At 49.7% G+C, this 26,079-nt stretch overlaps 1 protein-coding gene across 7 annotated transcripts in view; it reads right to left on the bottom strand.

Annotated features, from left to right (window-relative positions):
- Positions 1-26,079, bottom strand: part of ADARB1 (adenosine deaminase RNA specific B1) — a 116,613-nt gene that overhangs the window by 46,334 nt on the left and 44,200 nt on the right. For all 7 annotated transcript variants that reach the window (XM_036850787.1, XM_036850789.1, XM_036850790.1 and 4 more), the window contains exon 2: positions 20,346-20,481. The gene's annotated coding sequence lies outside the window, so the exon portion shown is untranslated. The remainder of the gene's footprint in view (positions 1-20,345; positions 20,482-26,079) is intronic.

The following is a 26,079-nucleotide window of genomic DNA, read 5'->3' as shown; positions in this document are numbered from 1 at the left end:
ATGGACTGTGGAGCAGGGAGACGGACTCAGGACAGAGCGGCTTCCCACACCACTGACCAATGCGCTTTCTAACACGTGGGCCTGGAAACGGGGTAAGCCCCAGAGGAAGAGGAAGCTGGACCCACCAGGGCCACTCGGTCAGTGTTGGTTTTGGTTCCCCATGGGTTCGCGTCTGACTTCCAATAACATGATCCGACAGGCAATCCTTTATTTTCTAAGTGGGTGGTGGGTAAATGGTCATCTGTTGTGTGATTCCTCATACACTGTAGATGTTCATGATGGAAGCCAAGGTGTAGATATATATGTAAAATACAACATTCCTATCCGCTTCTGACAGCACCCTCATCCTCACTGTGGAAACGTCAACCCGCACAAATTCCTCCCCTTCCCTTGGTGACAAAAAGGTTTTCCGGAATCAAATACACAGAACATAACTTATTAATATTCAGGATGCATCAGAACATGAATTCTCTATTGTGCTGGTGAAAAATGCTATCTTTAGGAATTCACTAAAAATTTATAGATTAAAAAATGTTTAAGACAAGCAGTAACTTGACAAAAATTACTAGCCATTATTACTGGGTTTTATCCATGTTACTCTCCGAACAGGATGGTTTTGAGAAAAGTTTTACATATTCTTAATGACTGTTAAGGGTTTCAGTTTTAATAGCCATACACTACAAATTTTTAAAGAGCGAAGTGTTAAAATGAAGATTCTTCATGTTAATTCTCTACTATAAATCAAGCAACTTGCTAAAGGCTAGACTAATTTCGCAGCTATAGCAAAAAACTGAATGATGATTTTATTATTTATTTAACAAAGATAACTGAAGTATAGAATTCTTACATAATTTGAAGAAAAATAATCTGAAATTCAACAACTTAATCATGCATGTTTAGAGAATGCATTCATGATCTGTATTTTGCTTCCAATATTTTGCTTTCTAAACAAACTAATATCATTAAAATATTCAAACCATTCAATTTATAATATTTTACAAAGAAATAGTTTCATTCCTAGGAAACCATCCAAATAATAGATGTTCAGTTATCCTTTAGAGATTTTGTACACATTGAACTAGATACAGCAGACTGTGCATAGCAAATAAGGTTCAAGCATTACTTTTAAAACACGTTTTTTTCTAGTGAAATGCAACATGGAATAATTAAAATAACCATAGCAATCGACAAAAAAACTGTTGGAACTAATAAGCAATTATAGAAAGGTTGCAGAATACAAGGTTAATATACAAAAGTCAATTGCTTTCCTACATGCAAGCAATGAACTGGAATCTGACATAAAAAACACAATACCATTTACATTAGTACCCCCCCCACATGAAATACTTAGGTATAAATTTAACAAAATATGTACAAGATCTATATGAGGAAAAGTGCAAAACTCTGATGAATGAAATCAGAGAACTAAATAAATGGAGAGAAAATCCATATACATGGATAGAAAGACTCAATAATGCTGATTTTGTCTCTTCCCAACTCGATCTACAGATTCAATGCAATCCCAATCAAAATCCAAGCAAGGTATTTTGTGGAAATCGACTAACTGATTCCAATGTTTATATGAAGAGGCAAAGACCCAGAGTAGCCAACACAGTATTGAAGGAGAAGAACAAATTTGGAGGACTGGCAGTATCTGACTTCAAGACTTACTATAAAGCTATGGTAATCAGGACAGTGTGGTATTGGTGAAAGAAGAGCCAAATAGATCGATGGAACAGAATAGAGAGCCCAGAAGCACACCCACATAAATACTGTCAACTGTTCCTTGACAAAGGAGCTAAGGCAATACAATAGGGCAAAGATAGTCTCTTCAACAAATGGTGCTGGAACAACTGGTCATCCACATGCAAAAAAATGAATCTAGACACAGATCTTACAAGCTACATAAAAATTAACTCAAAATGGATCACAGACCTAAATGTAAAATGTAAAACTCCTGGAAGATAACATAGGAGAAGACCTAGACGACCTTGGGTTTGGCAATGACTTTTTAGATACAACATCATAGGCATGAGCCACGAAAAAAAGAATCGCTAAGCTGGACTTCATTAAAATTAAAAACTTCTCTTCTATGAAAAACAATGTCAAGAGAACAAGAAGACAAGCCACAGACAGGGAGAAAATTTTTGCAAAAGAAATAGCTGATAAAGGACTGTTATCCAAAATATACAAAGAACTCTTAAAACTCAACAATGAGAAGACAACAACCTGATTAAAAAATAGGCCAAAGACTTGAACAGACACCACACCAAAGAAGACATACACATGGCAAATAAGTAAAGCTGTCATAAGGGAAATGAAAATTAAAACAACAATCAGATGTCCCTACACACCTATTAAAATGGTGAAAATCTAGAACACAGACAACAGCAAACGCTGGCAAGATTGCAGAGAAACGGGAACTCTCATTCACTGCTGGTGTGAATGGAGAATGGTGTGGCTGCTTTGGAAGACAGTCTGGTGGTTTCTTACAAAACTAAACAGACTCTTACCACAGGATCCAGCAATCGCTTTCCTTGGTATTTACCTGAAGGAGCTGAAAACTTATGTCCACACAAAAGCCTGCATGTGGATATTTATAGCAGCTTTATCCACAGTTGACAAAACCTGGAAGCAACCAAGTTATCCTTCAGTAGGTGAACAAATAAACTGTGGCCCATCCAGACAATGGAACAGTATTCAGAGCTAAAGAGAAATGAGCTATCAAGTCAAGAAAAGATATGCAGGAAACTTGAATGCATATTCCTAAGTGAAAGAAGCCAATCTGAAAAGGCTACGGACTGTATGATTCCAACCATATGACATTCTGGAAAAGGCACAACTATGGAGACAGTAAAAAGATCAGTGGCTGCCATGGGGTGGGAAGAGGGGAGGGATACACAGGTGGGGCGCAGACATTGTTTAGAGCAGTGAAACTACTCTGTAGGACACTATTGCGAATATTAATAAACAGAAACTCCATTATTTTTATAACCACACTCTGTCCTTCGAGATGAATGAAGAGTAACAACACATTTGAAACATGGTCCATGCTTGCTCTGTTCATCATGGCCTAATTAAAATCCCGTTTATCTGAAAATTACACTTTATTTTCTGGAATGAAAGGGAGAAAAGAGAATACTGTGACCTGTATTTTCAATATGAACACTAATAATTACATTAAGAATAGGCACTGTTAAGATTTGATCCAGTTCCCATAGTATTTCAAGTACATTCCACAAATCTAACTCCACACATTTGCTTTAGAATCTCAACTGTCAAACCAGGGTGACTCTGCCCATCCCTGGAACACACCCCCAGCTGAAGGAGCTCCTTCCCAGGGAGCACGGCCCCCACTTGTGCTGGGAAGCCCATCTGTACAAGTGCAATGAAATGTACCCACACATCTGTCACAAGAGATTCTGGGAGCCCTGGGCCTTCCATCCGTAACTGCTGTCCACCAGGGGTCTGCAACTTCCCTTACTTGCACCCCTCTCCTGGCAGACACAGTGTCTCCCACTCTTGCCAGAGACTGGCTAAGATCCCTTCCTTCCTGAGATACACAGCACAGCAGCAATGCATCACAGAAATCCCCCTCCTCACCCACCGAATGGTACTTCAGGTGGCCCATTCCAGAGCGAACTCCAGGCCTGAAAGCTGAAGCTATCCCTCTGCCACTGCCATCCTGTCACCCACACATGTCCCATGGGTGCCCAAATCCCTGGTGCTGGCACATAGAAGGCTCTAATGGCTACTTGTTGCATGAATGGATGGATGGATGGGTGGGTGGACTGGATCAATGGGTGGGTGGGTGGATGAGTGGATGAATGGATGGGTGGATGGGTGGGTGGGTGAATGGCTAGGGGGATGGATGGTGGGTGGGTAGATGGGTAGGTGGGTGGATGAACAGATGAATGGGTGGGTGGGTGAATGGCTAGGGGGATGGATGGATGGATAGATGGGTGGGTAGGTGGATGAACAGATGGATGGGTGGGTGGGTGAATGGCTAGGGGGATGGATGGATGGATAGATGGGTGTGTAGGTGGATGAACAGATGGATGGGTGGGTGGGTGAATGGCTAGGTGGGTGGATGGGTGGATGGATGGATGGGTGGGTGGATGAACAGATGAATGGGTGGGTGGGCGAATGGCTAGGGGGATGGATGGATGGATGGGTGGGTGGATGGGTGGGTGGGTGGATGAACAGATGAATGGGTGGGTGGGTGAATGGCTAGGTGGATGGATGGATGGATGGGTGGGTGGGTGGATGAACAGATGAATGGGTGGGTGGGTGAATGGCTAGGGGGATGGATGGATGGGTGGGTGGGTGGATGAACAGATGAATGGGTGGGTGGGTGAATGGCTAGGGGGATGGATGGATGGATGGGTGGGTGGGTGGATGAACAGATGAATGGGTGGGTGGGTGAATGGCTAGGGGGATGGATGGGTGCGTGGGTAGATGGGTGGGTGGGTGGATGAACAGATGGATGGGTGGGTGGATGAACAGCTAGGTGGGTGGATGGGTGGATGGGTGGGTGGGTGGGTGGGTGGACAAATGCCCTCCCGCCCTAAGCCTCCAGCTGCCCCAGCACTCTGCCCCTCACAAAGAGGCAGTCTCTCAGCAAGGTGGAAGCAGGGGAGAGGCCTGGCATGACAGCTGCCTGCTCCCCCAGGTCCTGCCTGCATCTCCCCGATGGCAGTGCCCCTGCCCCGTCCTCCAGCACTATCAGAGGTGGCTCACCTCTACAGGCCTGGGCCTCCATTTCTATAAAAGGCCCCCACCCCCCATTCACTCCTCCATCCTGGAAACGCGGGAGCCCAGCTGGACTGCAGCACGAGCACGGTGACAGTGGCCGTCACAGGGTGTGCAGAACGACGGGGCACACACAAGGGTGCTGCCACCCTCAGGACGAAGTACTCGCTGAGAACGCCCTGCGTCGCAGAATACAGGCGGGCGTTCATAAGGTGGGGGGCGGGGGGTGAGGGAGCCCTCTGGGTTCTCCACCCCGCCCCTCCCACTGCCGTGAGTGGAGAGAAGGCGACAGCGTCTGCACTGGTCGGGCCCGGGGAGGGCTGGTCTAACAGTCCCCGGGAGTGTGACCTGGGCTCCAGACCCACCTCGGGCCTCAGGGGGCAGCACCTACCAAGACAGCAGTGTCTGCTGTATGGGGGTCCTGGTCAGTATTTAAATTGCACATTGTCCTCTTCTAACCATAATTTTTTGACAACTAAGCTAAGCCATGTGCCTCTCATCCAGAGTAAACAGCCAATACCCTGCCTTGTGGAAGGGAGTGACCCTTCCACAGGAGCAGTGAAAAATCACTGAAATCGCATTGCTACTGAAACCAAGGAACCTGCTGCTACACTGTACTGACAAATAACTAAATTCGAAGAGGCACACGTTATACCAGTCTTTACACAGGATTTGGAGCACTTTAAAATTATACAATACTAAAAGACTACATTTCACATCTTGTAAAACTTTCCCAATTTGGTATAAATGGGATGGCCAGTCCTAATAATACTCGTAAGTTTTAAAGGCATTATTATTAGTTTCAAATATAGGGCATGTTATAAATAGGAACAGGTATTAACACATACCTAATGCTGTTTAGCAGTGTTCACAATGAATCTACACACACAGCAATGTCCAGCGAGCACGACTCACTTAATACACTGCATTGCTACATCTTGTAACACCCAATTTCACAAGATGTTGGTCTGAAACCGCAACGTACTTGGGAATGGTTTTCCTACTGAAGAATAAGATTCTAGAATGTGTGAAGACATTTAGAATTTGTATACAGTGGCACTAATACAAACCATGTGAATTACAATAAGTTCCAAAAGAATGATGACAGAATTGTTCTTATGCTTCTCAAAATTTTCCCGAATTTATATGTTTAGTGATGAGGGGCCATGGAGAAAAAATAGTGGCAAGTCTAAATTTAGGGTATGTGGATGAAAATTTCTTGCAGTTTTGGCTTTTGCCTTTGTCTTAATTTCCTACTGCTTGTCTTAATGCCATCTTGCTCTTTCATGCCTGACTGAGGAGAGCAAACACACTGACGCTGTAACCAGGTGCAGGTCGGGAGCAGCAGGGACACGCCGAGAAGGCTACGCCCGCGTGCCCTGGGGACGGTGCCTCTGTCCTGGACACACACGGTGGGCATGGTGCCTGCAGAGGTCACACATCACAAGGCCCCGCTGCTCCTAGACACAGAGCTCCGTTAGTACAAGCGTCTGTGTTACAGTGAGCAAGATGCTCTTATCACAGATTGCTGACTCCAAAATGAATTTCTTCTTCCTCTTCTTGGGAAGCCACACTGAAGAACTGTGGCTCATTTTATTTCCTGGAGAGATGACTATCTCCTGCCACAGAAGACCCCAAAGATGCGGTGCTGGAGAAAGACCTCGCTCCAGCCCTATCAGCTGCTGGGTAACGAGGTGGCACCCGGAAGACAACTGGCTATTGCCTCAGCAGAAGCACCTCTGCACCTCAGACATTTTCTGTTAGTTAACGCATAGTACGTGGAGACAGCAAACGCTCAACACCTCTTAAAGCAACAATTCACCCCAAAGCCAGTAGTTTGTGATTTTTATGGTCACAGGCAACTTTTAAATCTGGTGTTAAGAAAAGAATATTGATCTTAACACATCAAGTTGAATTAAAGACTGAAATTATCTGGAGTGTTGAATGGAAGGAATTTGCTCTCCGTGTTTTTAAAAGGAAAACACTGTAACAGCGGCAGCCAGTCTTACCACAGCATGAAGAGTAATTTTGACGTTAGAAAAGTCAGTCAGTAAGGAAGAGTGGCAGCAAAGGAGAAATTACAAAGCATCTGTCTCTAGAGGGAAAATCTCCTGGGACTCAAAGCTACACACTTCAAAGATTTCATAAATGTCTTCTTAAAAAATACTTTAAACCTTGAAGCTGACGTGATTCCTAGACATGTTTAGAGACATGTTTTTAAAATCTACCTTTGTAAGTGAGTCCCTAGCTAAAACTCTACGAAATGCCAACAGAAGAAAAGAGAGGCACTCTAGAGGGAAAGCAGAAGTAACCGGCATCAACAAGATAAACTCACAGGCAGGTCAGAACACGTTCCCGCAGCGCACCGCGTTGGAAGCCCGGTATTTGCACTTCAGGATGAAAGACAAAGGAGTTACCTTTCCTCTCAGAGCGTCTCCTGCGCTTCCTTTTACACCGGCGGATGCTGAGGACAGTACCCATGGCCAGGGTCCCCGCGATGAGCAGGGCCAGCCCTGGCCAGCCCGGTCCCATCCCAGCCCCCAGCCACTGGGGTGGGCGCTCAGCCAACCATCCGCGCCGCGTGCCTGCGACGGCCCTTGTGGACACGTGGGAGGGCGGCTCCTCCCCCGCCCCAGGCTCACTCTTCAAAGCGCAGATGGAGGGGCCCTCAGCCCTTCAAAGTGGGCAGGGACATGTCTCCAGGGGCGGCGGGGGGGACGACACCATCTCCCCAGCAAACAGAGTCCTGCCTAAAAAACCCCAGCGTCTCCAGAATATACACAATTCCTCAAATAATGAAGTAGAACCACCAAGACTCCAGTTCACAAAATAACACTGCCCAAAGTAATGCTCCCACGCAGCACTGCTCAGGGGCCCAGGGCCCCATGGCCTGGGGACATCGCTGGCCCCACCTGCATGTGGGCACCTGGGGCCAGGCAGGCACGACCCTCCCCTTCCCACCCAGCCTGGCTCGCTGGGGGGTGCAGAGCAGGGCACACACACACACACACACGCACACACACACGCATGCACACACACACATGCACACGCACACGCGCGCACACACTCATGCGCACGCACACAGACACGCGCACACACACACATCTCAGGGCACGGGACCCGCACTCGGACTGGCCCAGCACAGCCCACAGCCCTCAGCCCCCCTCGTTCAGACACGCTGTGGAGATGCTCTCCCACATCTTGGGGGCCCTGTCCTTGGAACAAAAGGCAACTGCATCCGAGAGCCCTGAGGACGGGGGTGTCTCGCGGGGGAGTCAGTGTGCAGGGAGGATGTGAGTAGCAGACCTCTTCAGCAAAAGAAAAGTTAATCGACACGTCAAAATCTTTCTCTCCACACAACTGACCGTGTCTTGCATAAAAAGTGTTCCTTTCCTGATAATGCCAGCATCGTTTTTCCAACTTATTATTCCAAAGGTGCACACGAATTAACGCCGGCTTCACCACGATTGCACGTGGAGCCTGAGCCATGTTCTGTCACATCAAGCAGCTCCTATTACTCTTAGATTTGTGTGTGTGCCCGTCTGGACATGCTCCACAGAAGACCTGGCCCTGCAGAACCCCCCTCCCCAGGGCTCCAGGCAGTGGGCACTGGTGGGACAGAACCCACCGCTCACCCTGGGGAGGGACCAGAGTGCAACCCTGAGAGCGTGCCCTCTGACCCCGTCCCCAGCTGCAGGTGCAGCTCAGCTCTTACCGGCAGTCGTTCTGACTCTGCTTTCCTGGCTTCTGTACAGTAGTTGTCTGTGTGGCATCCACACATCACACTGCAAATTATTTTAACTATATTTTCTTTTTGTTGATGCTCTGGCATTTGGGGGCCTTGCAGACCCTGGGAAGGAGAGACTGCCCCTCCCGGATGGGCTGATTTGCAGAGACAGCAGAGGGCTCGGCCAGGAGCAATGCAAACCACAGCCCACACTGCGATCTAACCTCCCGCCAGGCGCCTGCTGCCCCGCCCCTGCCTCAGATCACTCAGGCAGGGACCAGGCAACCAGAAACCACCGCTACAGCCCAGAGCCTGCCAGGGTGACTCAAACTGGCCAATCCTAAGTGGTTTACCCTGCCCTGCCTTGCTGTTCTCATGGAAACCCCCCAAAAGGCCTCCTCACTCCCTTCTCCCTCCTGACCCAAACGGGTGCTCCATGTCCTGCGGGGTGGGGCATGTGGCGCGGCGTCTCCACGGCACCTGAGGCACCTCCGCTCACGACTACCCCGCGGGTGCAGGACGGTTCTCGAGACGCCTGGTTTGACAACATCGAGTCTATTTAGGTTCCTTCTAACTAAAGGGCACCGAACAGTCTATGAAACACAAGGACAAGCTGGCTTCCTACCATCACATCGTACAACCCAATTTCACATTCGCTCTACAGTCATATAAAAAGTCAGGTAAAAGTGGCAGTTACGTGCATATAGCCTTCACTTCATAAAGTGATAATTTGCTTTTTCTTATCAAATGACACGACCGAACGCACAGTTAATCTTCCTCACGTAATAAATGCCATGTTCTCCGCTTTCTTGAAAATCAGAGTGAGTCAGAACCCACCGGAATGACAAGGCAAGTGGTGCCCTGATGCAGCGTCTGTGGCCGCGGACGGGAGGGGCCCTAACGGAGCACCACCTTTCTCAGCGCGTCGTATCTTACAGCCATTCCACGAGAAGTTCCCAAAGGTGAAGTAACTTCCTCTCTCTGCATCTATCATGCTCTTCTTTTTTCTTCCCATTTCTTTCTGCTACCTTTAGGATTATTTAAGAGGAGCATAAAAATAGAATACCTGTATTCATGGGAATCAAGAAATTCACAGCAGAATGGCAATGATTTGCTGCATCAGATATGGTTTCTAGAACCATTAAATTGACAGTTAATAATCTAAAAAAACACTTTAAAGCTTTTTCCAATTTCAAAAGTACACCAATTTCGGACTTCAGCTGTCACATCTTTGCAAGTTAATAACTACTGAATTCTAGGAGAATGTCAGAAATAGTTGTACACCATTTAGCATCTGACATTCCTGGTACCTAATTAATTTTATTTATCTATGTCCTAGAGTAAAGACTCCAACATTTAATGTTCCTGGACTATTGATTTAGGATAAGACTCTTGAAAACTGTTTTTCTACTCTTTCAAGAAGGAAACAAGGAGTTTATTCCATTAGAATTCTACAGTCTCTAAATGAGTCAGTTCCTCATTAGTTATTCACATACAATCAACACACAGGAAACTGTAATGGTACTTGATTTAATACCATGGTGCCTCAGAAATATCTCTTAATAAGAAACACAGCAAACATTCACTCACTCATCCAACTGGGAGCAAGCACCTACTATGTGCCGGGACCATCCTCGGGGCCAGGGCTCTGTCGGTGAACAGAGGACGTTCACAGGCTCGCATGGGGCTCACGTCCAACAGGAAAAGAAACCCAGTCAGCAGTGAGTGTCACCAGCAGTTAAAGGACTCGCGTGTCAGAGGACGGTGCACGGCTCCAGGAAGACGGTAATGAAGCCAAGACTAAGGCGCTGAGGAGGCTGACGTGAGGCCCCGGGGAAGAGCGTTCCAAGAAGACAGAGGGCGAAGACCCCGAGGCAGAGCCCGCGTGGCCCAGGAACAGCCAGGAGGCTGGAAGTACTGGAGGGTCGCCTCACTCTGCCTGGCCTCTGGCCTCTGCGGAAGGACGGGTGTGGGGCAGGGCTGACGCGGGGGGACAGGTTAGGAGACCAGTGCAAACAGATCCGATGGTCAGAGCCTGACGGCCGTGGACAAGGTGAGAAATAACCAGACTCGATGCAACCTAGTGGCACAGTAGGCAGGCTCTCCTGATAGCTTGGATCTGGGGCAGAAGGGAAAGGACGGCCCCGGCTTTTGGCCTGAGAGCCTGGAAGGACAGAGCTGCTGAGATTGGAGGCCTGTGGATGGGGGGGGGACACCGGGAGGTCAATCTGATGTCCCAAGTTGGAGATGAGGTGATTCCCCAGAAGATGCTGGGGGACCTGGGGTCTGAGCCTGGAGAGCAGGAGAAAGGTCTGGGCTGGAGACTCAGGTGTGGGACTCACCTGCACAGAGGTGAGAGCGGGTGAGTCCTGAGAATTGAGTGTAGACAGAGCCAGGAAAGGCACTGCGGCTGGGCGGTTGGGGGAGGGAACAGCCACTGAGGCGGTGTGCACAGGACGAGTGTACTGAGTGACCATCACCTGCCGGTCACTCCAGTTAAATGTCACCAAATCTTAGTAAAGGAGACTCTGCAATGACCACACGAGGGGCGGGCTGGACACAACCACCACTTGTTTTACAACCGGCAGGGATGCCATTCAAGCGTTTGTGAGTGGAGCTGTGCAGTGTAAAACCTGCACAACCGTACAGCATGGCCATGGTTACAGCACAGGGGTCATCAGCACAAAGCCCAGAGCAGGTCTCCCCGCTGAAGCCCTGCTCTACCTCCTTCTAGCCTGGGGCCACGGCAAGTTCTCACCCTCTTGGCTCTGAGGTGACAACGATGGTTCCCCCAGGCTTGCTGGGGAGACCAAGTGAGGACAGTGTGCAGGACACAGTAGGGGCCACCTTGGCTTCAGCTGCTGCCGTATCATCAGGACCACCACCTTCTGAAGCGGAGCAGCCAGCTGGAGAGGCTAGGTGACCTGTCCAAGGTCACAACTGGGCAGGCGGCAGGACACTGTTGAGAACCCAGGACACTCCCAGCTCGGGACCCAAGCTCTTCCCCCTCCGCAATGCCGCCATCGCAGCAAAAGCACGGCCACTCAAGTTTACTTTTTCAATATGTTAAGATTCCTCACAATATTAGGTCAAAGTAACACGCACGTATTTCTTCAACTAAGCACATTTCTACTTTCTAAGGCAAGACAGTTCCGAGCAGATTAGGGGGAGTGTAGTTTGCATTGCACCTGCAAGTCTCCTCCACTCAATTAAGATCACGAACTAAAGTAAGCTTTTTCCATTTTCTTTTGAAGTGACTTTACCAAGGAACTTTGGATTAAAATAAAAATTTACATTGATCAGATAAGTAGAGCAGGTGTTGGATTTGAAAAAAAGGGGGGGAGACACTTGAAGGCCCTAAAATTAGTTCCAATAGCCTAAAGCCACCCAAAACAAGGAAGCAGCCACAGACGATGGCACGCAGCTGGCTCGGGTGGCCCACGATGACTAGAGGTGGCCCATGGAGGCCTAAGGTGACCCACAGATGGCTCGGGTGGCCCACGTATGACTAAGGTGGCCCACGAACGGCTGGGGTGACCCACGGATGACAAAATAGCCCCAGATGGCTTAGGTGGCCCATGGAGTAATGCCGGCAGCAGAGGCCATCTCAAATCTGAGAGGCCTGGGCTGCGCACAGAGAGCTCTGATTCCTAGTTACAGACTGAAGGAAAGTTTGAAACAAATAGTGTCATCAAGTCTGAACGTAAATTTGAAACTGAACTGGGTATACAATTGATAGCCATGGTTTAGACAGGTATTTCTTTAAAGATTATTTTTGAACCATCCTTTAAAAACAATGTTTTCTACTACTGATTATTAAAAACAAATTAGAACATACACTTTATGAAGTATAAAGTAAATCTGGTTGGGCCTTCAAAGAAGACAGAGTGATTTTGCTCAGTCTAGAGTAGAAAAACCTCTGACCCAGTTAACCTATGTATACTTGATTCCAGGGTTGGTTTTTTTTTTTTTAAACCGGGTATGTGTAGATGAAAGAACCAACATAAACATGCATATGTACAAGCAATGTACAAAAGGACAAAAATGGTCAGATCTGACTAACAACTCAAACAAGACTGAATGGAAAAGAAAAAACTTAAAAAGAGATCAGAGGCATCACAGCCTGGACCTGCAGGGTGGAGAGCCAAAGGCACAGGACTCGTGGGTCTAAGGACCAGACACATGACCAGGGAACACACCAGAGCTGTGAGAGAACTCCCCAGAAATGAAGGTCTGAATCTGCCACCAAGCGGACACCGTGTGCACCAAGAAGGTAATAAAAAGCAACGAAAACTCACATTTTTCTCAGCAATATCACTGAAATTCATGACTAGAAAATTCGAAGGAAGTCTAGCCCAGAGCAATCTGGTTACTGACGCGATGAAGCCGGGCCGGAGGGCGGCGACGGGATATCCCCCAGTCTGAGAGGGGGGTACGATCCCAGCTCGGGTCCCATCAAGCTGGTCAACTACGAAGGTGGGGGGCCTATAAAATCTCGAGTCCCGGTGCAGGGAAGCCCCCAGGCCTCATCTCCACAGACCCGAGGGCACAGGGGCTGGAGGGTACACCCCCACCCCAGATCTGTATCCCCAAACTGCTGGGAGGCTCCCAGGAGAGGTGGGTGCTGTCCTGGGCGGATGCTCAGAGGGACGTGTGGGGACAGGTCTCTCACTCTACCCGGGCCGCAGAGAACCCTGCTGGCCAAGGTCTACCTTCACTCTAAAAGTCTAGCTCTCTGGTGCCTTGGGGGCAGAGTCTGAGCCAGGGCTTTCAGCCCCTGGATTCCATCACTGATCCCGGCCGCCGCCTGGCCAGACCCACCCCCGCCCCGGGACCCTGTCCCGGCACACACTGCTGCACAGTCAGCCTGGGGAGAGCAAGTGGCGGCAGGGCCGGGACACTAGAGTGGGCATGTGGGTCAACATGGCCATAGGGCTGAGCAGCTGCAAGACAAGGGTTCATGGAAGAGAAATTTTAAACCTCAAATATTCACATTATTTCTTCACTTTATGTTGGCAACTCTTCACTAACGATCAAACACACATATACAAATTTGGGTTAATTTAGTCTTATTAAAATTAGCAATCTGTCACCACACATTCAGAACTTGATAGTATAGACTATTTGGGGTTTTTTTGCTTCTGTATTTTATATTAATTATAAAACCTATTTGAAATATTAAGCTAAAATAATGAAACTGTATAATTATATTACACATAAATAAGCAAAGCAATAATTTTTTAAAGACTGGAACAGATGTATGAAACTGTGCTTTCCAATTCCATAACAGGAACTCAACTTATTAGAATTAAGTTTATAAATTATTTGATAAAATTTAATTTACAAATCAGGTCACTCACTGAACTAAACCAGCTGTAAGTATTCCACACCACTGCCTCACGGGTCCTTTAAAATGGCTAAAGCAGAGCCAGTGAACAGAAGCTTTTCTGCGGGAAGTTGCTATCTGGGCTCGGGGTAGGAGCGCAGGACAACTGTCCTCAGGGTGTGAGACGGGCTTTTTCTTGCCGTCTCAGCGTGACCTCACAGCGCTACCTACCGCCTGAAGGCGTCCGCCCGGGGCTCGCGGCACGCTGGCCGTGTGGGCGCCTGATGGCGTGGGCGCCCCGTGGCCTGCCCTCACCCCTCACCGCTGCGTCCTGGTGTCCTGTACAAAGTAGGCAATGACACAGAACGCCAACGCCGGACAAGGCCACTCTGGGGTCAGGATGGATCAGGACAGCAGAGTGGGCAAGAGGGAACCTTTGGGACGAAGGACATGCGGGTGGTGCTGTGCTAACTGCACACACTGTCAGAGCACATCTAACTGAACACATACAAACGGTGATTTTTATTGCATGTAAACTGTACTTCAATAAAGGCAGCTTTAAAAAAATCCCAGAAAAAAAACCCCACAAATAGTAGAAGAAAGTCATAGTCTCAATTTGAAATAAAATGGAAAATATGTAGATTTCAAGAAGAAGGAATGCATGGATTCCAAACACAGAATGAATCAGTTGGAAAAGACGAGAAAGCACACGGGTCTCTCAACAGGACTGGAGAGGAAGGCTTACAGCAGCTCTTGCTGCCACCGGCTGACTCATGAGGAGACCAGAGGGGGGGGGAGTGAGCAAACTGCCCCAAACTCAGGCTGCAACCACGTCTCACCACCCCGCTCTACCACCCCCCAGGCAATGCAAGAATGCAGGAAAAAGGCAGCACTGAGCAAAAAAGATACGACCCAACTATAAAGCAAGTTAAAATGTGGCATGACTTTTGGCAATTAGTGTAGTGTCCTAAAAGAGAAATCACTTAAAAATTTTCCTTTGCACGCACAAGTGTGACGGAGGAGGAACTATCACCTGCATCTTACCTGGCTCTGTAGTGAACACCGTTTGCTAATCATAATAACGTAAATGCCATGTACAGATTTGAAACTGAGTGAACCATGGTTACAAACAGAAAATAAAATTTCTGCTTTGATAACATTAAAAAACCCAGAAAACCAAACCTGACAGAAGCTGAACAGTGGAGAGTGAGGAGGAGGTGACGGGCAAGGTAGGGTAAGTGACCAGGTACACCTGACACGGTGGGGAGCCAGGAGACGGTCCAAGGTCCAAGAAGCTGGCTAAGAATCTGCAGTTCCTAAGACAACCAGCAGGGAACATGGCTGCCAACCTGGCTGGCTGACCCAATGCTCCTCCCCAAGCCCCCTTTCTCCTGCCCCCTTTTGCAGAGATGTTACAAGAGTTAAATACTCGTTTTCTCAGTCTCCTTTGTGACTACAGCTGGCCACACAACACGGTTCTGGCCAACGAGATATAAATGAAAATATGCAGAGGCTTCTGGAATGCCCCTGATGAAAACGACAGAAATGGGTTGCACTGCTTGCTCCTTCCTTCCCAGTTGTTATTGCCTTGAACATAGATGTGATGGCTGGAGCTGCAGCAGCCACACTGCAAACATGAATGGTTAGGAGAACTGCAGAGACACTGAACCAGACTCCTGATGTGGTTGTGCTCTGAGCCAACTCTAGCAAAAACCTACCTTTGCTTTACTTACGAAATAAGTAAATGAATAAATCCCCAATTGTTTAAGATACCATAGGTCATGTTTTCTGTTACTTTCAGCCAAAAGCACTCCTAAATGACACAGGAAAAGAAGGGAAGGCAGAGGGTGTAAGTGAGCTAAATCCCTCCTGTATCTAAACTGAAGTCAATAGATATTGTCCAAAATTAACAAATCAAATAATTGCAAGTGTATTATTAAGAAACAGGAAGCATGGCAGTGACTGCCATCTGCGCCAACAGCAGAGCACCCGCCCAGCCAGCCACGGAGAACGACCTTTCCAGCCCTCTTGCCATTCATTGGTCATGGTCACGTGACGACAGTTCTACCCACTGGGATGGAAACAGAAGCGTCACGTGGCAGCTTCTGGGAATCTCCCCAAGAGACAGCACACAGGTGCCCTTTATCACACCCCCGCCAGCACCTGCCCCAACTATGGGTGGGTTCACACACAGTAGACCGAACACCAGGACAGACGGTCTGGGCCTGGACGGGCCCGTCTGCCTGGACAGGCGCTGCTGCTTCACCTTCCTCCCGGTGAAGCTCCTCACGCTATGCCTCTGTCCCCGCAGCGTGTCCCCTCACACTGGCCAATCCAGAAACACAAGTATCTACAACTCTTTAGAACAATCAGGGCTGCCTCTGGGGAGGGCGAGGACTGTGGACCGCTGCTTTCCACCAGAAGCCCTTCTAAATTACGTGACTTGTCTGACTTTGAAGACATCGCTGGTAAAAACTGAAAAACAAAACCCAAGCAGGCCTGGTCTCCTCTCCCGCACCCCCACGTGCCTGCGCCCAGCCGGCCTCGGCCCTGCCCCTGCATGCCCCCACCCACCACAGGCGCAGCCCCTCTTGGGCCCACCAGGCTGCTGGGGTCCTCTCCTGCCCCTGCCCCCCTGCCCCCTGCCCACCTCCCCATGCCATCTGCCTGGGAAATACACACCCTTCAAGACTTCCCCCCCCCGCCCCCACGAAGCCTGCGACCCCTACCGCAGGGGGAGAACAGGCCACCTGCCTCTGGCCCCTACTTCTGTCACAGCAGCAGTAGACACCACTGTCGTCACTGCTCACTTCCCTTCCCCCCGGCCATGTCCCCGCCCCAGTGCCCGCCTGCGCAGCGCTGCAGAGGCCTGAGTTCCACCATGATTCAAGAGACCCCCCCCTTCCTCTAAGCAGCTCTGGGCTTTGCTCTTCCAGAACGGGCCCCACGGAGCTCTCATCGCCGCTGCCAGCTGCTGCCCCACAAACTTGAGGGAGTGATGGAGAGACCACATCGAATGCCCTAGCCCACGTCCAAAATGTCATCCGTAGACCGTAAGACCAGCAACGGCCCACAGCATCCTGGTAATAAGGCGGTCAGGAGACATAAGCCTTCCAGAATTCTCCATCTGCACAGGAGGGGCAGGGGTTCTCTGATAAATTCAGCATTTCGAATTTTACAGAGGGGTGACTACACAACGAATCTGTCCACAAGAGGGCACTGCTGTATGTCTACAAGTCCCCCCATGAGGAAACAAGGAAAGAATACCAGATTTTTCCTGTATCTGTAAATGAATCTCCCATTTTTCTTTTACACATTAGTCTTAAGTATCTGGATCCATTATTTTGTATTTAGTCATGACCAGAGCACAGAACAGCTACAAGAAAATCAGCAACCCACTACTAAGGACAACAGATACTACTCTGCATCCAACACTGCAAAGGCAATTGAATTTTTATTCACTAGAGTCATACTTTTGACGTTAACTGTGCACTATTTTGCTTGCAGCCACCCTCGGGCAGGGGTGTGGAGAGAAGCCGTGTGAGGGTCCCTCCCGGGTCCTCTCTGCGACACCACCCCCTGGGAGAGGTCCCTACTCCTGTCCTGAGGGTCCCCCTCACGGCCGACGCTGCCCGGAGCGACAATGACTCTTCTCCGCTCCCACCAGCATCAGCGGGTGCTGTCCGTCCCGTCCCACCCTGGTCCCCAGGGCCTCGGTCAGTGCCCGCCCACAGATGCAAGGCACCGATTTGCTGGGTGAACGAAAGAGTGGGGGACGCAACACACATCTTTCTTGATCACTGCTGCAGACCCGTGACCTCACAACCAGGGGCGCTTCTTCCTGGACGCGCTTTGTGGAGCTGACGCCGATGAGTCAGTCCGGATGACACAGGGACACTTTCTCAGTGGCAGTGACTCATGCCAGAAACTCACTGAGAATCACTCTTCGTTCTCAGCCAAATTTTGTTTTATTTCGCTGACCTTCAGGAACGTTTATAAACTGAAGTGTCATCTGTGTTAAATAGGTTGTTAGCCAGTAAATCACATTAAAGGGGAAAAATGTCAGGTTTTTGCCCCCGTGTAAGGATTCAGCCCCTGCATAAGCACTGGGTGTCCCTGCAGCGACGCCTCTCCCCACCTCGGGCACTAGGAGCCCTGGAGCCGCTTGCACTCGTGGGTGCCCACGCCTGACGCTGCAGGGGCTCCTCCCCGGCCCACGGCTGCTCCAGCCTTCAGGACACCCTGCAGGCCTGTGAGGACCTCGACGCCACTCTGTCCCCGACAGCCCCTCCCTGCCACATCCTCCTCTCGGCCAAGCCTTCTGTCAGTGGCCGCGGGGGGTGGCGGTGGTGGCCACGTGTGGACGTGGCCTGGTCGTCGCAGGTCTGGGGCACTCTGGCACCGTGCAGGGAGAGGGAGTGTGTGGGACAGCAGGACTGCCCAGAAACAAAGAACTGTCCTGCCTGAAGGACTAACATGCAGGCGACAAAGAGGTTCATGGTTTCCCAAGACCCCTGTTTCATATATAATCACAACTTTCAACACACCCAACCATCTAAAAGTGTAACAGCCAAGCGAAAAGCAGGGAGAACTGCGTCGCGCTTCTCCAAGAGTGAATCCATGAGCTGAACACCATTCCACTCAGGTCTACACCCTCGGTCTGTGTCACCCTCGCAGCGCCTGCGTCTCTGCATTTACAGGCGTGCGTGCACAGGGTCCTCCTGAGAGCGGCGGTGCCCGGCGTTCACATGTCAACACGAGAACTATTTTGTGGTACATTCTTAATTTCTCTTTTATTACATTTAAATACGGTTATAATTATATAAAGTGGTACCTTCTATGATTTCATTTCAGAATAAAAAGGGGAGTTAATCAACATTTGCTCTAAGCAGAATGCTGGGGTTGGTGGCAGTGAGACACACCAAGGAAAAGCCTCGGCATCTGAGCACACTCAGGGCTTCCCTGGGCCTCCCTCAAATGTGTGCAGCTGAGTAAATGCTGCAGAGGTTCCACAGCGCGAGCCCCGAGATGCCCCAACCTCGGAAGATGTTCTCACCTGTAAGACACAAGAAGCAACTTCAATCTTTTTAAGGAGCAAGAGAGGCAAAAGCGGCAACTGTGCCTGAAACTAAAAATACAGGCTCCGTCCAGCGTCACCGTCAGATGGCAAACGAGGCTACTGACAGGAGCGCTTCCACCCGTAGAGACTTTTTCTGGCCACTTCCATGGTTTTTTTTTTTTCTTTTTCAAACCACTCTGAAAAAAAGACTAATACATCAGATTATTGTTGCCAGAATTAGCTCTCATTTTATGAAACAAATACAAAATGTCTATTCTGCAACTAACATCTATCAGTAGGAGACATGATTCACGACGTTGTGGTATTTGATCATTCCCAGCCCTCCGTTCTGCTTCAGATGCCACCTTTTGTCCTTGGTTATTTTTTCTGTGCCTTCAAGGACAATTTACTTGTGCAAAGGAGCATAATAACTCGCTTCTCCGGTGCATGCTTACATTACATAAAAAAAACACTTTCTATTCACTTAAACAGTATATTAATGAGGCAGTTAGGTCTATGGCACCTTGGGATGTAGGTGGCCGTAAATCACACTTCACTTGCAGCACTAAGCACGTCTCACTCCGGGATTCTCGCCGTCTCTCAATAAACTCCAGCTACAGAGACACTGATTTAGGTCGCTAACCGAGCTGAAAGATGAGCTGGGGCTGAACATAAAACTCCACCCCTCTGGCACAAGCAGCTGTGAAGTAACCTTGGTTTGCCCTCCCCATGTGCAAAAAAAAGAAAGAAAAGAAGCATCAGTCGAAGAGTAAGCAAAACCTCTTTTAAAGGTCTCCTGGAACCAGGTGCCTGACATCCTTGACGTTTACAGACACAGAAATGGCACGTGGGGCCTTTCCAGGCGCACCTCTCCTCCCCCATCCGACCCCGTGGGCTCCACGTCTGCCCCGTCCAACGTCCCCCAGGCCCAGAGGGTGCTGTGATGTGGCAGACACTCCTCAGCCCCCACCGGGGGAGTGAACGTACACAGAACACGCTCTTGCTGCACTCAGCAGCCTCTGGCGGCCACTTCCGTATACTTCTTCCCCGTGAAAAAACCTCCTTGAAAGTTCAACGCTAGACCTTCTGCAGGCCGCAAATTAACCTTACATCACACTACCGGGATTTTAACACTTGTCTCAACTCCTCTCAAAAGCAGACGCTGAATCATGTAATAGCCACAAAAATAAGTACTAACGAAATTTTCTTTTAATCACCTCAAGGAAAATAATCTGCAGCAAAGGCTTTACAGCAAGTCCAGCGTGGCGTCCCCTCTGCAGGGACCGCGCCGGCCGCTGGGGGGCAGCAGAGCACCGGCCGAGAGACCGCGGGGACAGTGAAAAAACGGTCTCTGCTGGAAGCCAGCCCATCACACGCATTTTAAACGGCAAGCCAAAGGCTTAACTAATCAGTTTACGGCAAGCCAGAGGCACTCTTATTAGTCAAATGTTAGCAGAGATGTACAGGTGTTTTGCTCTTACCTCGCACTCAACGTGTTTCTGTTTCCTCGGCCCTTCGGTGCAGGCGGGGCTGAGAAGATCTAAGTGTGGCGTCCGGTTGGCGAGCTTCCTTCAGGCCCCTCTCCAGCTCTCTGTGCCCAGCCTGAAAGCCTTCCCTCTGTAACAGAAGCATTCCATTACTTTGCATTAATTTAACTCAGTAGAGCTTTTTCACCAGTGCAGGAGCTAACTCTAATAATAAATATTGTTAATTAAAAGTCCTCTCCTTGGGAGATGATCCTGCAGGCCACACAGCACAGGCAAAAAAAAAAAAAAAAAAAAAAACCCTCTCCTAAACATGTTTCACTTACTTTTACTGTACTCTTACGATATTTAAAGCAGATACCCAATGATCAATCACGCCTTCACCCCCGCGACGATAGGCAGACGCGCACGTGACACGCACCACCGGATCTCTGCTGGCGGACGTGCCAACGCAAACGAGCACCGACCCACGCGCTAAGGAGTGGGGCCCCAGGCAAAGTCCTGTATGGACCTATCTTCCGAAAAAGGGAACGTCACATGCACGGGCCCGCGCACGCGCGTGAGTGCAGACAGACCCAGAGCTGCACATCCGGCATCCTCCCCGCCCCCTCCCGCCCAGGCGCAGGAGCTGAGGCCAGCCCTGCGTCCGCACCTCCGTGTTATCTCCACGCCGACCAGCAGCACGACCGCAACGCGCTAAAACACCTACAGAACCTGAACATGGGACATCTCTATTTTCCTTTCGAAAAACAAACTGATATCCAAATGACGTCTGTGCTGGGCTCCTCCCGTCACCCACCCACAGCGCCACCCACCCCATCACCACCCGGCGGCCCACCTCCACGCCCGGGCGAAGACAGTAAAGGGGCGCTGCCTCGGTGCCCACTTCCGCGGCAGGTGGGAGTGGGTCGCAGCGGCTGGGACACGACCCCCCGCACTCCAAGGAGAAAGAGGAAGGACCAAGTGCGAACCACGAAGGGGTGAAGTGCCGTTCCAGGAGCTTCACAAAGCGAAAGTCCACAGACTAAACAGAGCAAGGAAAACACGGCAGGAGCAGCACGACAAGAGGTGCAGAGCTGCACTCGGACACACAGAGGAGTTTGTAAACTGAGACCTTTAAATACAAAGTACTGGAACGGGGTGATGGAGACTGCCATGCTCCCAGGGGGACTGCAGGGCCGTAAGGACGGGCTTTGGAGCAGGGCCCTGGGCGGACACCCTGGCTCTGCGAGCGGTGACTCGGCCTCTCCAGGTCCCCGGACAACACGCTGCAGACCCACGGCCCCCTCCAGCCATTTGGGTGACCCCAGCTGAGGTTCCGGTCACCGTGGAGCACAGACAGGCCATTCCCTCACACCCCGCCAAATCCCTGACCCACGACATCACAAGCGTAACAAAACTGTGGCTGTTCTCAGCCCCCAAGTTTTGGGGTGGGTAAGTCAGGCAGCAAGAGACCACCGAAATGGAACTCTCTCTGCAAACCCTGACAGCACTAACGTAGAGTAAGAGGGTACTAGGAACTTTATTCCAAAAATCTGGTAAACTGAGGCAAAATGAGCAAATTCCAAGAAAAATGCAACTCATCAGAGCTGACTCAGGAAGAAACAGAAAATCTGACTAAACTACCAACGTTAAAGAATTAGAATCAAGAAAGAAAAATCAGTGTACAAAGAACACTCCACGCCTATATGGCTTCTCCAGAAAGTCCCACTCAGCGTTCAACAGGAACACATCTGTGAAGAACATGAAGAAAAAGTATGGGCCAAACTCACTCCTGAAGACAGATGTAAAAATCCTCAACAAAACGTCAGCAAACGCAATCCAACAATATTTTTAAAGGCTGATACAGCATGATCAAGTTGGCACGAAAATGACTGCATGCGTGAAAATCAAGTGATGTAATCCACCACGTTAATAAATCAAGAGGGACGTAAGAGAATACACCGACTCCGTACGTGACGCCCAATCACAGGCACGGCTAAGCTGGACTCTGAGGGGTGCACGCTCCGTGGTAAACTAAAAAGAACGGCAAGGACAGCGTTACTCTGAAACACAGGACAGCGGCCATGTGGACAGGGAGGGAGGGGCGGTGGTCAAGGAGACGGAGACACAGCGTCTGCTTTTACCCCGGGGGGCGGCTGCACGGACGTGTCATGAGAACTGCTCTCTTGCACCCGCACTCTTCCGCAGGAACCACACGGCTCACAACACGGATGCTTGAGACAACCAGGCACTGAGAACAAAACACGCCTGCAGTGCCCACGGTGTCCAGGGGCATCGTCGATAATGACGGAGCCCAGCACGGCCGACCCAGGAACCACGCGGGCGAGCGGCACCGACCGCCCGCAGTCAGGCTGGGCTGCCACATCCGCGCGCGGCCCCTCAGTACCCGCGGGGCCTCTGCGTCCGCAGGTCGCGCAGCGCCGTAGAGCGGACTGCTGATGGAAGTCCGAGCGGTTCACACCCACGCTGTTCCGGGGCCAACTGCAGCTGCCATACGAGCCAGGTGAAGCCAGTGGCAGCGGCAACCGGCCAACCACCTGCACTAGCAAAGAGGGCTATGGTGGCAAGACCGTGAGAGAAATCAGGAGAGGCAGCTAGAGGTTTCCTATTTCCTGCAGAAGAGAAGAAGAAAGACCCCGTGGGGAAAGGAGAGGGAGCTTGGGGAGCCGGGCTCTGGGGAGAAGAGGCCAGTTGGTGAAGCGGGGCTGAGTCAGAATCCTGCCCCGTCTCGTTCGCCTGGATGCACCATAGGAAACGGGCAGGGCACGGGACACCCTAAAACCCCCAAACGGGTGGAGGTGGGGTGGGGCACACAGAGGAGCCCCGCCAGCTGGTGGCTCCGTGGCCTCCGGCCCTGACACGTTCAGGCACCCCCGCCTTCTGGAGCCTTCTCCTGGTGACTGCGCCTGGCTCGGGACACCCTCCTCTGACAGCGGCGTGACCCCAAATTAGTTAGGCTGGAGGGGTTTCTACGGCAGGTTCCAGCCGCCTCTCTGCTGACAAGAGGAGTTCAGATGCCACAGCAATGATGATAAAACAGGGGTCACTTAAGATTTAGCTCACCTAGTACCAACTGCAAGTCCAGAACTAGTTGTATTGAGATAAATGCCTCACTCAGCACTTGATGGGATTGCTGTGCCCCTGAGAATCACATTGATTAAATGAAGCAATTGCATTTCCTTTTAAAGTGATATTTATCATTATAATTTAATGAGACTGGAAATTAGGGCTTAACTCTGCCACAAAATAAGTGCTCTCATTTTCTACCTTGTAGGTGTGTAAACCTGTTACATGAGCGTGCAGTTAAACAAAGCAGATTCTCCGATGTTTAGAGACACCGATTATTCAAGATACAAGGCTTGCTATGCTCAAGGCAAGTGAACAGGTAAACGATCACCTGAGGGATGCTGAGACAAGGAGCGCTCTTCCTCGTCACTGACAGCGGCCACGGTTTTAAGTGCATAACTAGCCCTATGAACAGGTACCCACCAGAGAAGGATGGCGAGCGGCGACGGGCACCGGGAAGAGAGGCTGCAGAGGTGGGGCCCCGAGTCACGGAGCCAGGGCAGGGAGGGCAAACCGACGCCCTCAGCTGAGACAGAAAGCAGGAGGAGTCCATCAAGATGCTTTGGTGAGAGGGGAGAGGGGAGGCCTCTCAGGAGAAGCTGCAGGAGAAAGAGAGTCCGGGCTGTGTTTTCAGAAAGATCACCTGACAGCTCTGTGGGCAAAGGCCGGAGGTGAGGCTGGGACAGTTAGGGACAGAGGGATTACGAGATTGGAAAAACATCAAGGTATCTCATCTCACAGGTGCCATGGACAGGCCTTGGAGTGAGGCCTACGGGTGGAGGAATGAAACGAAGCCGAGTGACTCCAAGGATCCCGGTTCCTTCAAAGGGGCAGAGAGGCTTTTCAGTAACCAATGTGAGAAAGTCAAAGGAAAACAGGAAATTTTAGAAGATAGGTGTTTTTCAATTGTTCTGAACTATTAAAACCTCTGAAGTACATTAACTGTGGTCATTGATATTTCAGCTTCAACAGAGACAAAACCTTTCCTGGCTGAGATTTCATAAGAATAAAGTCAATTCTAGTATGTGAACTACTATGGAGAGAAGTGAAAGCTTCACGTGGTAAAACTGCAATGAACACTTAAATACAAGAACATTCAAATAATCGGTACAAATCCCAAGGAAGGGGAACCGCCATTGGACAAATATCACGCAGTCAGGGCTTGATAAAGGGGGGGGGGGGGAGCACTCAGTTCCTCTGATACTTCTATGAAGAAAGAAATGCCCAAGGAAATGGTAGTCTAGTCCAGAGGTCTTGGTTTGATTTAATCTTTTTTTAAAATGTATTTATTTATTTTTGGCTGCGTTGGGTCTTCATTGTGGTGCGCGGGCGTCTCACTGCGGTGGCTTCTCTTGCTGCGGAGCACAGGCTCTAGGTGTGCGGGCTTCAGTAGTTGTGGCTCGCAGGCTCAGTAGTTGTGACGCATGGGCTTAGGTGCTCCATAGCATGTGGGATCTTTCTGGACCAGGGCTCGAACCCACGTCGCCTGCATTGGCAGGCGGATTCTTAACCATGGCGCCACCAGGGAAGCCCCTGATTTAATCTTTTTTGTGTGATTTAAACTCCATTTGGAATTCCCTGGCGGGCCAGTGCGTTCACTGCCAGGGCCCGGGTTCACATCCTGGTTGGGGAACTAAGATCCTGCAAGCCGCGCAGCGCAGCCTAAATAAATAAGTCCATTTAGGAAATGCCTCACACGCACATTTTGTTCCATGACATCCGAGAACCACACTTGTCACTGCTCCCCACGCAGGGCCCACTTTGGTCTGAGTCAATGGGACTGGGTCCAGGTCGAGACACTGGATCCACCTCGTCCTGAAGGCTCAACCAAACGCATGTTTCACATGACCTTGGTACCCTCCCAATAGGCCTCAGTTTACCAACCTTTATTTCCCCTGCATTTTGGGCTTAACAGACCAACCAAAATGGACTTTGTCATTTGTTCTACTTAGTGAATTAAATACATTCCAGGTTCTGAGCAAATAAGAATAACGTACTTTCCCTCGTAAGCAAGATTCCTTTGGAATGAAGCACTGCAACAATGTGGCTGGGTCTCTGAGTCATCACGCCGAGTGAAACAAGCCAGACCAAAAAGGGACGAGCTGCCTGACCCATCCACGTCAACTCCAGAAGGTGCAAATGATCCACTGTGGCAGGAAGTGGGCAGGTGGGGTCGTGTTCATGACCTTCACAGGGCGGCGCTCCCACAGGGTCTCGAGACTCATCCATTTGTACACGTTACAGGGTACAGGGTACAGGGTCTGGGCACGTGTCAACTGCACCTCAAAAAAAGCTGTTTCTAAAAGAGACTACTTTGGGAGATCAGCTGGGTGCTTTGTGTCCACCTAGGGGGGGGGGAAGGGGGGGGGGGGGAGGGAGACGCAAGAGGGAGGAGATATGGGATATATGTATATGTATAGCTGATTCACTTTGTTATACAGCAGAAACTAACACACCATTGTAAAGCAATTATAATCCAATAAAGATGTTAAATAAATAAATAAATAAAATAAAAAAGACTACTTTGTTCTGAATTTTAAAACCCCTCTTCCTATTTTTTGAAGTGAATTGGTAACATTACTGGAAATATTTTTATGACCTGAAGGAAATGTTATTTTTTCAAACTTTCAACAATCAAATACTTCATGGGAAATTAAAGCGT

The sequence above is a fragment of the Balaenoptera musculus genome, chromosome 4 (genome assembly GCF_009873245.2).
Source record: "Balaenoptera musculus isolate JJ_BM4_2016_0621 chromosome 4, mBalMus1.pri.v3, whole genome shotgun sequence".
Taxonomy (NCBI): domain Eukaryota; kingdom Metazoa; phylum Chordata; class Mammalia; order Artiodactyla; family Balaenopteridae; genus Balaenoptera; species Balaenoptera musculus.
The sequence above is the reverse complement of the archived record's forward strand: the minus strand, read 5'-3'. Positions and strand labels throughout refer to the sequence as shown.